At 39.1% G+C, this 15,287-nt stretch overlaps 1 protein-coding gene across 1 annotated transcript in view; it reads left to right on the top strand.

Moving 5' to 3' along the window:
* ADAMTS20 (ADAM metallopeptidase with thrombospondin type 1 motif 20) overlaps window positions 1–15,287 on the top strand; it is a 232,748-nt gene that overhangs the window by 35,687 nt on the left and 181,774 nt on the right. The gene's annotated exons all lie outside the window — the stretch shown is intronic.

Raw genomic sequence — 15,287 nt, 5'->3', positions numbered from 1 at the left:
AATTGAAGGAAATGTTACGTATCAGAGGTTAGGGAAAATAAAGATGTCTTTCTCATCCAAGTTCATGGAACCTCTGGTTGAGAACACTTACGTTAAAACATATATGAACTCACTTCATCATTAACTCCTCTGATAAATACGTGTTCAAGAAGAAACAACTAAGAATTTGGCTACAGGGTTCTTTCCAAGTATTCTAGCTTTTGTTGGGCAAATTTTAGATGAGCTTCAGAACATCAACATTGTTTACTCTTTGATGAAGTAGAAAATTGATAACAGTTCTCTCTAGGCCAAATGTAATACTTCCTTTCAGGGTAATTGATGTAAGATGTCTTCCTGGGTGTGAGTATTGGTCATTACTAAGTAGATTTGGAACATCTCTTTGTTCTTTTTTCTGCTATTATCTTGATATATATATGTACGTATACATATATATATATATATGCCTTGGACAGTTTTCTTTTTGGCTGTAGTTAAATGTAAAATACAACATCAGAATGGCAGAAACACACTAATATTTACACAGCCATCTACACATCAAAGGAAAGAAAAATATTCTCTTTTCTAGAACCTTTCAAAATGTTTAGTTTGTCTAGAAAATTCTAGATTTACTACCACAAATTTGTCATGGTTAGTATGTTTTCGTCATTTAGTATTTAAGGCATGGAAAAAATTCCAGATGGGAAGCATTATTAGGAGTGATGTTTCCGATCATGTTGATTCATAAGTTTTGTGCAGTTCAAATTATTATTCAATATCTCCTTTTTGAAATCAGAAAACAGTTGGAAATGTTTGTTTGTTTTTTTCTAAGTATTTGTTTTATTTTATTTATTCATGGCTGTGTTGGGTCTTCATTTCTATGCAAGGGCTTCCTCTAGTTGTGGCAAGCGGGGGCCACTCTTCATCGCGGTGCGCGGGCCTCTCACTGTCGCGGCCTCTCTTGTTGCGGAGCACAGGCTCCAGACGCGCAGGCTCAGTAGTTGTGGCTCACGGGCCCAGTTGCTCCGCGGCATGTGGGATCTTCCCAGATTAGGGCTCGAACCCATGTCCCCTGCATTGGCAGGCAGATTCTCAACCACTGCGCCACCAGGGAAGCCCCTGGAAATGTTTTTAAGTCATAACAGGAATTCATCCTTTCCTGTCACTGTGTCAATTTGGATATAATTGTCTAGTTATTATGCATTATCATGCATAAGTCCATTTGATTTAAGTATGTACTTTGCTTTTGATAGACTTACTGATATTATCAGAGTTTGATTTAACATCAAAAAACATATTTTCATACCTATGTAACTCAGCTTTATCTCCATTTCTCTGTATGTGTAGGGCTGCGTTGAGGACATCAGTCACGGCAGAGATAGAAAGTTTCCCGTAATACAGCACATAGCTAGAGGTACCAGGATCTAAAAATCTTGTAGAAGTATGATCAGGACCAATTATAAGTCTAAATCACTGATGAGATTAGTGACATTTCTTTGATTTTTCTCCCTTGTGATATTAGCACTATAACGGATATTAGCTGTATATTTATGATTGTTTTATTTCTACCTCGACTCTATCCTTAGCACTCTTTAGAATAATAGTTTCATCAAATGGTGGAACTTCTGGTAGGTTTTAGAGTCCATTTATTATTATATCAGATTCCTGTTTTTTAGTCTCAGATTAATCTTTAGATCCAGATAAAGTTGTGTTACCCACAACCTGGACCAGTTGAGTTTTTGCAGATCCTCCTTGATACAATGCCCAAGATGTCAGTAATGCTCACCTCCAGCCCTGCTCCTGCTACTTCCCAACTCATCTTCGTGACTTTGCATGTGTGCAGCTGTGGTGATTCAGCTTTGATTTTTGTCAGTCCATTAAACACTAAAGTTGAGATTTACTGAAGGATTTTTGGAGCCAGTCCTATTGAAGTTCTCTTTTGCTAGTTGCTCTTTGCTTTTAGTTTTGCTTTGAATCATGAATGGATGTTGTACTTAATCAAATGCTTTTCCTGAATATATTGAATGAGTGTGTGACTTCCTCATTTTTTTTCTGCTGATGTTCATTGTCATGGCTGGATTCAAGCAAATGTTGACCATTGATGAAAACTGACCTCATACAGGGCAGTAAAGTGTTCTGAGGCCTCTGTATTGTTTGGGAGGAAGGTGGGGAAATCATACTGTCCTTCAGTTTCTCTAGCCTCCGATGTCCTTTGTGCCTCAGTCTCCTTGCATTTTTTTGGCACCAGCCGCTGAATTCTGGGCCTGAGAACTTGTGGCTTTTCTTTGCTCAGTTGGGGCTCACTGACTCTTTCCTACCTGGGATCTCTCTGTTGCTGCGTATCCCTCTGAGTTCTGGATGCAGCACCTATTTGGCTTCTTGTCTGGCTGATGCATGTGCAGCCTTCAACACAGGGTCACTTAGCTCCTGCTGCTGTGCTCTCTCCACATAAGGTGGTTTGGTGATGCCATTGGTAATCTTCCAGGCCCCTCTAAGGCTCTGAGACCCTCCATGGCATATGAAAGTCTAGGGGGACTTGATTTCTCCCTTCGCCAAACTCTGCCACACCTCTTATTTCAGTGAGTGCATGTGTGTGTGTGGGGGGCGGGGCTTGTAGAGGTCCCTCCCTTGAGTCCCACATAGCATGCTAAAGCACTTCTCTTGGCAAGTCCTCCTAAACTATGTAACATGCCTTCTGCCTCCAGGGCCTTAAACCCCCAGTGGAGAAGTCAGCGCACATACATCTTCCCAGCCGTATCCTTTGCCTCCATCGTTCTTTTCTTCCTGGAATCCACTAAGTTCCCCTTTCACATCTCATTCATTTGAGCTGTTCCCCTTCCATCTTCCCATTTGAGGTAGCATCTACCTTTCCTTTCTCTGGTGGCTACTGAGGAATGTGACTTTTAAAGGTAGGGAATACAAACCAAGTTACTACTTTCCAAATATCTCTGTACATACAGCCATTTAAAAAAATTGACATCACAACATACTTATGATTTCATTCAGTTGCTAGTGCTGCATTAACCTCAAACATATTAACTAACATTTTCTTTTAATTTCTACACAGCTACTTTTTTTTTAAAATTAATTAATTAATTAATTTATTTTTGGCTGTGTTGGGTCTTCGTTTCTGTGTGAGGGCTTTCTCTAGTTGCGGCAAGCGGGGGCCAGTCTTCATCGCGGTGCGCGGGCCTCTCACTATCACGGCCTCTCTTGTTGCGGAACACAGGCTCCAGACGCGCAGGCTCAGTAGTTGTGGCTCACGGGCCTAGTTGCTCCGCGGCATGTGGGATCTTCCCAGACCAGGGCTCGAACCGTGTCCCCTGCATTGGCAGGCAGATTCTCAACCACTGCGCCACCAGGGAAGCCCTACACAGCTATTTTTTTTCCCCACTTCTAGACGTCTTAGTATTTATGTGTTTTTCTCTTTCACTCAACCACTGAACCATGACTTATATTGTTTAGTTTTCTTAAGTGTTTTGGGCCCAAGAATCAGAGGGGCTATGAGTCTGCCAGAAATTTTCTTTGTTTCATGTGGGTATAACTTTTGCTTTTCTAATCTTTCCTCCTCTAATTTTTCTTTCTTCTAAGTGTAAGTATTTATCACATAATTCAAACATTTCTGACGATTTATTTTGACATTTCTAAAATCTATATTAGATATGAAAATAGAGCCAAATCATAAAATTACCTATATGTAATATAATGGCTAATCAAACTCTGTTTTTAGTTCATTGATAAAGTCACAGAATATATAGTTATCAGGCGTTAATATCTCTAGATTCAACTCTAAACTTTGTTTTCATGGTCATATTATCTATTTTCTCATGATGTTGATACACTCTTGCCAAAGTAGAGGTCAGTATTCCATAAGTTGTAATATTTGGGGCATATCCTTGTCAGAATGGCATGTGTAAATTGTATAGAGGCTATTCTCAACAACCCCTGTCCCTCTGTCAGCTCTCTTACATTACCTGGTGCGTTCCCTTCTTCCAAAGGCCCTCAGGGACTAACCCGACCGCCTAGACAATTAGCTTCACTGTTTCTTGGTGGGATTTGAATCAATGCAGTCTTTTTGGTTGAAAGAAACAGTTTCCAGATGTCATAAAACCAGACATTGCATCTGGCTTGTACAGTATTCTCACGGAGTAGCTTGCAGTGGCCGTGTGTACTTTTTTGAAGTTTCTCATGTGAACCATTCTGTGGCATGTCAGGCACTAATGCCCTCTGATGACTGATTATTGACGTGCTGTAGTACCTCCATGTTCAGAAAGGAAATAAATGTATGGAAACTATCAATAGTGTCTTTACTGGTTTTTGTCTTATTGGAAAACTTTATTTTTTAAACTTCCTATTTGCTCAGAAGTCACACAGCCTCAGGTCATTACACATGCCATTCTGTATTCATATTTTTTTGTTGGAAAATTCATAAGGACCCCTTTTAGTTATTCCTATACTTAGTCAAATACTCAGACAACCCTAGGGAGAATTTCTTATGCCTCTACCTTTAACATTTCGAGTGTTAGCCTAGGTCCTCCACAAAGCAGATGGCAAGGTGGGATTAAATGTGCAGAGTTTAATAGGGGAAGTGACTGTGTTAGAAAAAAGGAGCGAGCAGTGGAGTCTGAAACAGGTGAAGAGAGGATGAAAATGTTGGGTAGAAGCATCCCAGGCTGCCGGGTAGTCTAAGCAAGGTTCAGCAAAGCCCCCCTCAAACCAGATTTGCCTGGGAGAACGGTCCCTTGCCTCCTAAGAATGAATTTCCTCTTCATATCCTTGCCACACTCAGTTACTGGCTGGAGTGGTGCATGGGAGATATGGCTGGGGCACAAGCACAGATGGATCTCAAAGCCTGGAGTGGGGGTCCTTGGTCAATTATGCTCAGCATTCTCAGGGCCACCACATAGTGACACCGGGCACACGTACACACACTAAATGAAAATAGTCTGTTAAATACAGTTAACAGAGGAGTACAAGGAGTGCTGGGTGAACTTTGAGGAAGGAGGGAGTAAGAGTGTTATGAGACCTGGGCTGGAGGAGACTTCTCAGCTGGACTTTGAGGGATGAATAAACATTTGGGGATGTGAAAATTCAAGGGCTTCTTGTGGGTCTCTTCAGCTGAAGAGTAGGGTGGATTAGGAGGTGAGGGTGAAAGGTAAGGTTGAAGTCAGATTAAGGCCTGGAATGTACTGTGGAGGCATGAAGGCTTAGACTGTAGATGGTGGGTTAGTTTGATGTGTTGGGAGGGGTCTGCCCTTATGCACCACTGTGCCAGGAGCAGGGGAGGCAGTGAGGCACTGAGAAGACCACCACTGCAGTAAGGAAGACCTCTGTAATGGTAGGGAATGGGAGCCGCAGGAAGTAATGTGGTTGCAGTGGCGAGAAGAGTTGGGTACCTGTGGAAGGTGCACTATGAGACCAGTGGTTCTCAACTGGGGCAGTTTTGTCCCCCGGGGAACATTTGGCAGAGTCTGGGGACACTCGGTTGTCACAGCTGTGCAGGGGGCAAGGGAACCTACTGGCATCTGGTGGGTAGAGGACAAGGATGTTGCTAAACATCCAACAGTGCCCAGAATAGCCTCCTACAATGAAGAATTATCAAAATGTCAGTAGCGCTGAAGTTAAGCCACCTTGTAGGAGACCCATTAGAATTTTGGACCAGAAGAGCAGACAACCAAAATGGTTCCAATGACTCTGACTTAAATGACTGAGTGATCCTGTAGCCATTAACCAGGAAAGTTAATAACAGGAGAGGTGGCAAGAAAGAGATACTTATTCTAGAAACATTTGTTTGATTCTATCATAGGTTTACTTTAATCTTCATGATGGTTTGAATTTATATTTACTCTTCTTTTTGTCTAGAATGTCCTTTGCCTTAAACTCCTACGCATCTTTCCAGATCCATCCTGAGCCTTCCTTTCTTTGCCCCATCTTCTCTAGAAAGAGCTGACCAGGTCGTATACATATATCTTTGTTAAATAATATTGCTTTATAACATTTTGACAATATATCATGAACATCTTTCCATTATATACCTACAGAGTAGTTCTTTATCATTTCTTACTGTTTTAAATTTCTAATTGTTATAATGACTTTGGGCTTTATGTCTTCGTAGACATTTTAGTAAGAGGATGGCAGAGGCTGTCCTGAGAACCACGACCTGGACCCCACAAGAACGTGGCCATTTCTTTGACCGTTCTCTCCACTTTTAGTGAGTTCATGTGACTTCAAACATACCTCAGTGCCTACAAAAAAGAGAAATGTTACAGAATTTACTCCTTGTTAGTGATGTTGCTGGGACACTACTATTTATGTAGCTGAGTCATTTGGCTGCATGAATCTCGGGTAGATGAGTCCAGAGTCTGTCTTATTTTCTTGATCCTCATGGGTAGGGACGTGGTGAGAGAGCAGTGTCTTTTTAGGCGAGTATCAGCAATGTTGCCTCTGGAAACATTTATACTGGAGATCTGGAATTGCCCTGTGGAATGGGGAATAAAGAATGCTACTAGAGGAGAGAAGACTCTCTTTTCAAAAACTTTGCAATGAATCTTCTGCTTTAGGCTTCTGCGGCCAATTACATATTCTTCATATCATCGATTCATTCGTTCAATGTGTGCTTATGTGTAATACACTATTTCCTAGGTATGATCAGTGGTGTTATAATGAGGAGCTGTCAGGGGAAAAAATCTTTTGCATTGAACAGAGTACCCCAAAATAAAGATGAATCTCAGAGTTAATCTTCATGATCTTTTATTACATAACACTTACACTCTGCTTAGGGTAAAAAAGGATAGCTGTAACATTTGTGTTTTTAGTGGAGACTTTTCCATCCTATATCAAAATATACTCACTTTCAAAACAGTTACTGACATCATTTTAACACACATTGTCTTTCTAAGGAAGTTAGGTAGATAGAATTATTTGTTTTGTTTTATAAGTCATGGAACTGAGGTTTGAGATATGAAGTGGCTTGCCCAAGATTCCATGAGTGCAGACCCAGGACTCATAGTCAGGCTTTCTTATTACAAATAGCATCAAACTGATTCTAATATGACTTATGATTGAAGATTGAGAAACTAAACATTTTAGTCTTCATGCTAGTAATTACCAGTGATTCAGGCCTTAAACGAAAATCCAACTTTATTAATAGTTGAGAGCAATCTGTTACTAAAATAAATTCTCAGTATTGGCTCTAATTAATTGCCTTGTTTAATAGTACCTTTATTTTGAACTAGTTCTATAGCTGCCAGTGCTAATGTGATAACTGTAAATGATTTGGGAGAAGAGTCCAAATGGTTTACATTTTGTGCTTGTTGTTTTTACCCTTTAATAAAATCTGAGAGTACATTATTATTTGTGGCTGTAATACATGTGTTTGCCATGTATTTAGGGAACAAATATATGAATGAATGTCAACATACTGAAATAAGAACATTTTGGAAAAACTATTGTATAGAAATTCTCTAAACATAAAAATTTTGACCTATGAGAGTAAATTGGAACCAGTTGCATAATCACTGGCTGCCTTGGCAAATAGAAGATCATTGCTTCAAGTAATTGGGAACCCCTTGCCCAAGTGAAAACTAGCTATGCTACTTTTAATAGTCATCAAAAGAAAGGCTTTGGAATTTGATTGGCATTTCTCATGAATCAAATTGCAGTGCCCCTCCGCAGATAGGCAGGTTGCTAAAAATATGGCATGATCTAAATATAATTCTACGAACCACCTGTTTTATTAAGTCCTCCGATGCCTTATGAGGTTCCTTTCCAAGTTGAAAAAAAAAATTAAGTGCTTCCTTAGGAGCCTTTAGGCAAAGCTCTAATATTTTTATTTTTTGAAGAGAAAGTCCTCTGCAGTGGGGTGGCTTATAGAAAAATTGCTGGAAGCAAAACGTTTTTAAGTCCTTCATTGATAAATACGGGCAAACCCCTTTGAGGACAAATTATTTTTTCTTGAAGTTACTCTTTTAAGCATAAGGTTTTGTTGAAGAAAAGGCCTCTGAGTTATAAAGGCAGTATTATTAGCAGGCTAGAGTGTTCTAGCATGACTAAAGTAAGTGCTGATGGACTCGATACAACTATATTCATCTTTCACATGAGAGTGCCGGTTGGACCCATGTGTGGGTTTATTGGAACATTATCATAGAAGTACCCCATAGTCAGATTTTCATCCAAAAGGTATATGAAAAAAGTTTCCCAAACAATACTGTAAATATCCGTACCTTGAAGTGTGTGACATTTTTCAAAATACTTTTGGGATGAGTAACAAGCTGCCTCATTCCTATTTGTATCTTTTACCAGGATGCTATCACATTTCTTCTGCTCAGCATGCTTTTTAAAATAGGTAGAAAGTGATTTTTTCCCATGGGTCCATTTATTCAGGTTTCAAAAGTAGTCTTTGTTACCTCTAAGTATAGTTAATTATTTTTTCTGGGAACGCAAAGAAAGCTGGAATTTTGGTATGTATTGAAAATAAGTGATTTGTAGTTATATTTGGAAAATAAGCACTGGTAGAATGAATGAAATATGCTAGAGTATAGTATACTAGAAAAGTATCTAAGAAATAGATGAATTCTTTATAAATTCTTCTATTTTACAGACTAGAATTTCAGTATATCTGATGGAATTTCCTTAATTTTTAGGCCTTTTAAAAATGTGTAATCCTAATATACTAGTACATCATGTAACCAAGAGCACCTACACATTTTACTTTTCAGCATTAAAAGAAAGCAAAATCATGTAACTATATCTCAGACAAGTCCCTAAACTATTGTAACTTAAGAATATTAGAGGAAAAAAAAAAAAAAAAGGATTACTAAAGGGTATATGGGGGGAAAATCAGGTACTTTACCATGTTACAAAAATGTTTATTTCGGGCTTCCCTGGTGGCGCAGTGGTTAAGAATCTGCCTGCCAATGCAGGGGACATGGGCTTGAGCCCTGGTCCGGGAAGATCCCACATGCCGCGGAGCAACTAAGCCCGTGAGCCACAACTACTGAAGCCCGTGTGCCTAGAGCCCGGGCTCCGCAACAAGAGAAACCACGGCAATGAGAAACCAGAGCACCGCAACGAAGAGTAGCTCCCGCTCGCCGCAACTAGAGAAAGCCCGCGTGCAGCAACGAAGACCCAACGCAGCCAAAAATAAAATAAATAGATAAATTTATTTAAAAAAATGTTTATTTCTACAGATATGTGTTGAGTGCCTGCTATGTCTCAGGCAATGTTTTAGGTTTAGGAACTGTAAAAATAGTAAAGGCTTTGGTACCTTTAAGGAGAGGTTGATGTGGTAATAATTATGAATGTAAAGAAGAATTTATGACTATAATTGCCCTAATCATTTAAACAGCTTGCAGTGACTGTTCAGTTAAAATAGTGATTTACATATGCTCTTTACAATGGAATTTAAAGCAACAATTTCAAAGTTATTATCCCTAAATAATTTAAAGATAATTAAGAAATGAAAATGAAGCCTCATTCACTAAAACTGTGCTTATCATAGCATCCATAATTTAGTTATTCATTTCTGAATTGCTTTTTCACAGAAATATGCTTTTCTAAGTGGAAACTTGCCAAGTTTTACATGTAGGTAAATGTACATTTGTGTATTCGGAGGCGTGATGAGTGCTTTTCAGTGTCATGCATAATGAGAGCAGCCTGCCCCTACCTGCTGAGCTTCTGCTGCGTATCCCCTTGTTGGCAAAGTTTCAGCCTCACTGTTCTCTGTCACTTGAACCTGCCAAGCTTTTCCCCGTCACTGGGCTTTTCAGTCACCGCTCTTCTGTTTGCAGTGTTCTCCCAGAGTTTTCCATGGCTACCCCCTCGTTATTCTAGCCTCAGCCTAGAGTGCCTCCCCCCACCCTCTGGGATTCTCTGTCTCCTTGCCTTATTTTATTTTCTTTATGGTACTTGTTACCACCAGGCATATTATATTTTTATTATCTGTCTTTTCCCATATAAGTATGAATTCTTTGAAGGCAGGGATTTCGTCATGCTCACCTCTGTATCTCTAGCCCCTAGAACTCTGCCTGCTCATTAAATATTTGTCAGCTGTCTTGTAGGGTTTGTCAGAATTGGTGTATGATCACTAGCACAGTGCATTGGGTTAAGGCACGAACTGTGGAGCCCGCCTAACTGGGTTCACATCTTGGTCCTGTCACTTACTAGGTGTAAGACTTGGACAAGGTACTTAACCTCACTGTTCCTCATTCATCTCACCTGTAAAGTGGGGATAATAATAACTTACCTCAGTTATTATTAGATGGAAATAAATTATAAGTGTATATGAATGATGTCTGCTGTATAGATCCGAGTTAGCTATTGAAATTATGATAAATGCCTACCCTCGATGATTTAGCCTCACCAAACTAGAGAAAGAGATTTATCGATCAGAGCTGACCATTCGAGGGATTCTTTCCACTCTCTTGACTACCAGTGGGTGCAAGTTCTTTCTGTTTCATCCCTTGCTGTCTTGGCAGCTGCACAAAGATATTATTGAATCTTCTGAAGTTATTGCTTTTACTCTCCTTCCTCCTCCCATTTCTCGTCAAACCTGTTGATAATTCACCAATGGAGCCCTTCTCAGAATGTTTTCAAGTGCCTAAGATAAATGACAAAATAAACCAATTTTACTGAAACACAGTTATCAGGATATTAAAAAGTTATGTAAAATTTTACCTATTACCACATTAAATAAGATCTAATGGCAGATCTAATAACACAGTTGTTGAGCATAAACAATATTTTGAGACCTCAAACGTCTTCATGTGATGAAAATATCTGCTCTCCACTGGCAACATCACTGGGATTTGTTTGCCTACATTCACAGTTGAAGAAAATTCTAACTTTCAGTTACAGGTTCACGGTAATAAAAATGCAATTTTTTTCTCACCTGCTTATGGACTCTTTTTATTATAACATCCCTACATTCAAGAGTTCATATTCTAGCTCCAGCTTGCGTGTCCAGATTTGTCCTACTTCTGCTCAACATAAGCTGAGTTTACAAAAAGTAGGAAATAATCTCTTCCTTGGTGTAACAGATATTTACTGTGTACCACGCTGGCTGTGAGTCAGATACTGTATAAGGCAATGTAAATTCAGGGCTAGGTCTGTTCCTGTATGAAGCCTGTCTGATGAGGGAGAACAGTTATACATAGCAAACGAATATATAAATACAACATCCTAAGTGCTCTGAAGAAATCAAACAGTAGTAAACTCTAAAAAAGTAATATATTTTCAGGATTGGGGTAGGGATGCGGTTACCTAGTTAGCTGGTAAAGGAAAAACTTTCTGGGTAGTTGCTATTTGAAGCTGAGACTTGAACGATGAGATGGAGTCCACCAGGCACAGGACTGTGGCAGGAATATGAGGTGAAGGGTGGGAATTGGGAACAGCGTATATGAAGTACCTGAAGTGAAAAGGACGCTATACCTCGTCCATCCTGAATCCATCTGCTTTCTCCCACCTCTACCTGTACTGTTTCTAATGAATCCTTCTAGCATTTCTTTAGTAGCAACCAGTGAAATAGAAATATTTAGTTTTTTTCCCTTCCTTTATTATACAAATGGTAGTATACTATACATTCTGTTTTACAGTTTTATACTTTGGTATAATAATTGTATTGGAGGTCTTTCCATATCACTACATAAAATGTTTATTCTTTTTTGTCTATAACCACAAGATATTCCATTATATGGTTATAGCATAGTTTATGTAAATATACTTTAACAATGGACTTTTGAATTGGTTCCAATATTTCGCTGTTAAAAACAGTGCTGTAGTTAGTAACCTTAATTATGTTAGCTCAACATGTGTGGAAATGTACAGTACCTGTAGGATAAATTTTCCAAAGGGGAATTGCTGTGTTAAAGAACAAACACATTTGTAATTGCAATAGATATTGCTAAATGCTTTGCATTGTGATTGCACTAATTTACATTTTCAACAGCTGTGTATCAGAGTGCCCGTTTTTCCACAGACACATTTTTTTTTTTAAATAAATTTGTTTATTTATTTTTGGCTACTTTGGTTCTTTGTTGCTGTACCCGGCTTTCTCTAGTTGCGGAGAGCGGGGGCTACTCTTTGTTGCGGTACGTGGGCTTCTCATTGCAGTGGCTTCTCTTGTTGTGGAGCACGGGCTCTAGGCGCACAGGCTCAATAGTTGTGGCTCACGGGCTCTAGAGCACAGGCTCAGTAGTTGGGGTGCACAGGCTTAGTTGCCCTGTGGCATGTGGGATCTTCCTGGACCAGGGCTTGAACCCATGTCCCCTGCACTGGCAGGCGGATTCTTAACCATTGCGCCACCAGGGAAGCCCCCACAGACACATTTGAAGTATGTTATAAAACTTTTAGAATTTTGCCAGTCTCATAGGTGAAAATGGTTTCTCAGTTTAGTATTAATTTCTGTTCTTCCTGAGTGAAGTTTAACATTTTTTTTAATGGGTTTTGAGTCATGGTTAGAATGACCTACCCTATTCCAAAGTTAAAGGGGTATTCTCTCATGTTACCTTCCAGTGCTGTTACAGTTTTATTTCAAAAGTTTACATCACTGACCCTTTGGAATTTATTCTGTGTGGGATGTATCCAAATTATTTTGTCCAGATGTCTGCCCACATGTAGCAATCTATTTATTAAATATACTCTTTCTTCATTGATTTGAGATGCAGTCTATGTACTAATAATACTAAGTCCTATGGTTTAGGATTTATTGCTTGCCTTTCTTTTCAGTTCATTGGTCCGTTGGTCTTCTCATATGCCAGCATTGGAGTATTTAACTAATGTGGCTTTTTAATATTTTAATATCTTGTAGTCTTAGTCCCACCTCACTGTTTTCTTATAATTATCTTGGTTATTTCTTTTTTCTGTATGTACTTTGGAAGCAGTTTACATGTTAAAAAATCTGTTGGTATTTTTTTGAGATCTTGTTATATTGAGGAACATGGCAAGTGGTTTCTAAGTTCTCTTCCTTTGTTCTCCAGTAGGCCTTTGACATTTTACAGGAATCTGACAAATTTGTTTTATTCCTGGGCATTTAACCTTTTTGTTGTAAATTGGATTGCTTCTTCCATAGTATCTTCTCACTGTTTTTCATACACATGAATATAATTGAAGCCTGTGTATTTTCTCACTGAATTCACTTAGTTTTTATAGTAGTTTTTCAGTTAGTTCTTATTTGTTAAGGTATACACTGATGTTACCTGTGAAGATGAAAGTTTTAACTCTTCCTTTCCAATTTTATGTTTCTAATCTTTTATCTAATTCTGTTGTCTAGGACAGGTGATACTGGGCATCCTTATATTCCTGATCTAAGTGGGAATGCCTTGCATGTATCTTTGTTATACATGATACTGTCTTTGGGCTGTGATAGAGTTTATCTTGTTAAGGGAGCATCTACCTATTTATATTTTATTGATGTTTTTAAGATCAAGAATGTTTGGTGATTTTTTTCAAAAGGCATGTGATTTTTTTTCCATTTGTGTAAATGGTTATGATGAATTAAGATTTCCAATATTGAGCCATAGTTACATTCTTATGATAAACTCCATCTCATCATGTATTTTTCACACATTACTGACTTTTGTTTGTTAATACAGTTTCGGACTTTTAGCTTGATATTCATATGTGAGCTTGTCCTGTATTTGTTTTGTTTTTCTGGGTTGTTTTGTTTTGTGCTGTCTTTACCAGGCTTTGCTATATGTGTGCACTAGCTTTATAAAAATAACTTGGATTTTTTTTCATTTTTGGGAACAGTTCAAATAACAATGGAATTATCTGCTCTTTCAAGGTTTGGTGGAATTCCTCTGAAATCATCAAGGCCAGGAGTTTTTGTGATGTAACTCTGACATCTTTTTCTATTGTTTGGTAGAAAAGGGGTCTGTTTGGATATTTAACATTTCTGGAGTCATTTTGGTAAATAATATTTTCCCAGAAAATTATCTCTATCATAAGTTCTCCCTCTCACTGTCTGTTTTTCTGCTTTCCTCAGGCATTCGCATCTTGTAATCTTTCTCTTCCAACTGCTATACCATCACTGTCACCATAATTCAGGTTTTGTTACCTCTCTTCTGGGCTATAGCCTCTATCTTATAACTGCTAGTATTCTACCATACAGTGTCACTAGATTAAATTCCATGTCTTACAGTCTTATTCATTCCTTTAATATATGTTATCCAATATCCGCTATGTGGTAGGCATGACAGGCATGCAGAGAAGAATACAGGCAAAGCTCTCCTCTCATGGACTTGTATTTTAGTGGATGGTATCAGACAAGAAACAAATATAAATAATAATCTATCAGGTAGTGATAAGCGTTATGGAGAAAAATGAAACTGGATAGTGGGGATAGACGTGGGAGGCTGGGTAACATTTTTTTTTTTAACATCTTTATTGGAGTATAATTGCTTTACAATGGTGTGTTAGTTTCTGCTTTATAACAAAGTGAATCAGTTATACATATGCATATGTTCCCATATCTCTTCCCTCTTGCATCTCCCTCCCTCCCACCCTCCCTATCCCACCCCTCTAGGTGGTCACAAAGCACAGAGCTGATCTCCCTGTGCTATGCGGTTGCTTCCCACTGGCTATCTATTTTACGTTTGGTAGTGTATATATGTCCATGCCACTCTCTCACTTTGTCACATCTTACCCTTCCCCCTCCCTGTATCCTCAAGTCCATTCTCTAGTAGGCCTGTGTCTTTATTCCCAACTTGCCACTAGGTTCTTCATGACCTTTTTTTTAAATAGGGTCATGAATGTTGAGTAGGGACCTGAAACAAGTGATAGTGGGAGCGAGCAGGGAAAAGTGCTTGAGGCAGGTTTAGAAAGTGCAAAGGTCCTGAGGTGAGAGAATATTTGTCATGTTTGAGGAATAGCAAAGACATCAGGAATGGAGCTGTAGAATGAGCCAAGGTAGCACGGGAGAAGGTAAAGTCAGAACTGTTGGTCGGGGCTTCCCTGGTGGCGCAGTGGTTGAGAATCTGCCTGCCAATGCAGGGGACACGGGTTCGAACCCTGGTCTGGGAAGATCCCACATGCCGCGGAGCAACTAGGCCTGTGAGCCACAATTACTGAGCCTGTGCGTCTGGAGCCTGTGCTCCGCAACAAGAGAGGCCGCGATAATGAGAGGCCCCGCGCAGAAACGAAGACCCAACACAGCCATAAATAAATAAAATAAATAAAATAGTGTTTAAAAAAAAAACAAAAAGAAGACCTTCATTTAAAAAAAAAAAAAAAAAAAAAAAGAACTGTTGGTCATCTGTGTGCTTGGAGGGACCGGGTGGTGCAAAGGGGTGGGCAGATCACGCAGGACATTGTGG

Source organism: Balaenoptera borealis (assembly GCF_965194805.1).
Source record: "Balaenoptera borealis genome assembly, chromosome: 13".
Classification (NCBI taxonomy): domain Eukaryota; kingdom Metazoa; phylum Chordata; class Mammalia; order Artiodactyla; family Balaenopteridae; genus Balaenoptera; species Balaenoptera borealis.
Note: the sequence above shows the minus strand (reverse complement) of the source record. Positions and strands in the feature narration are given on the sequence as shown.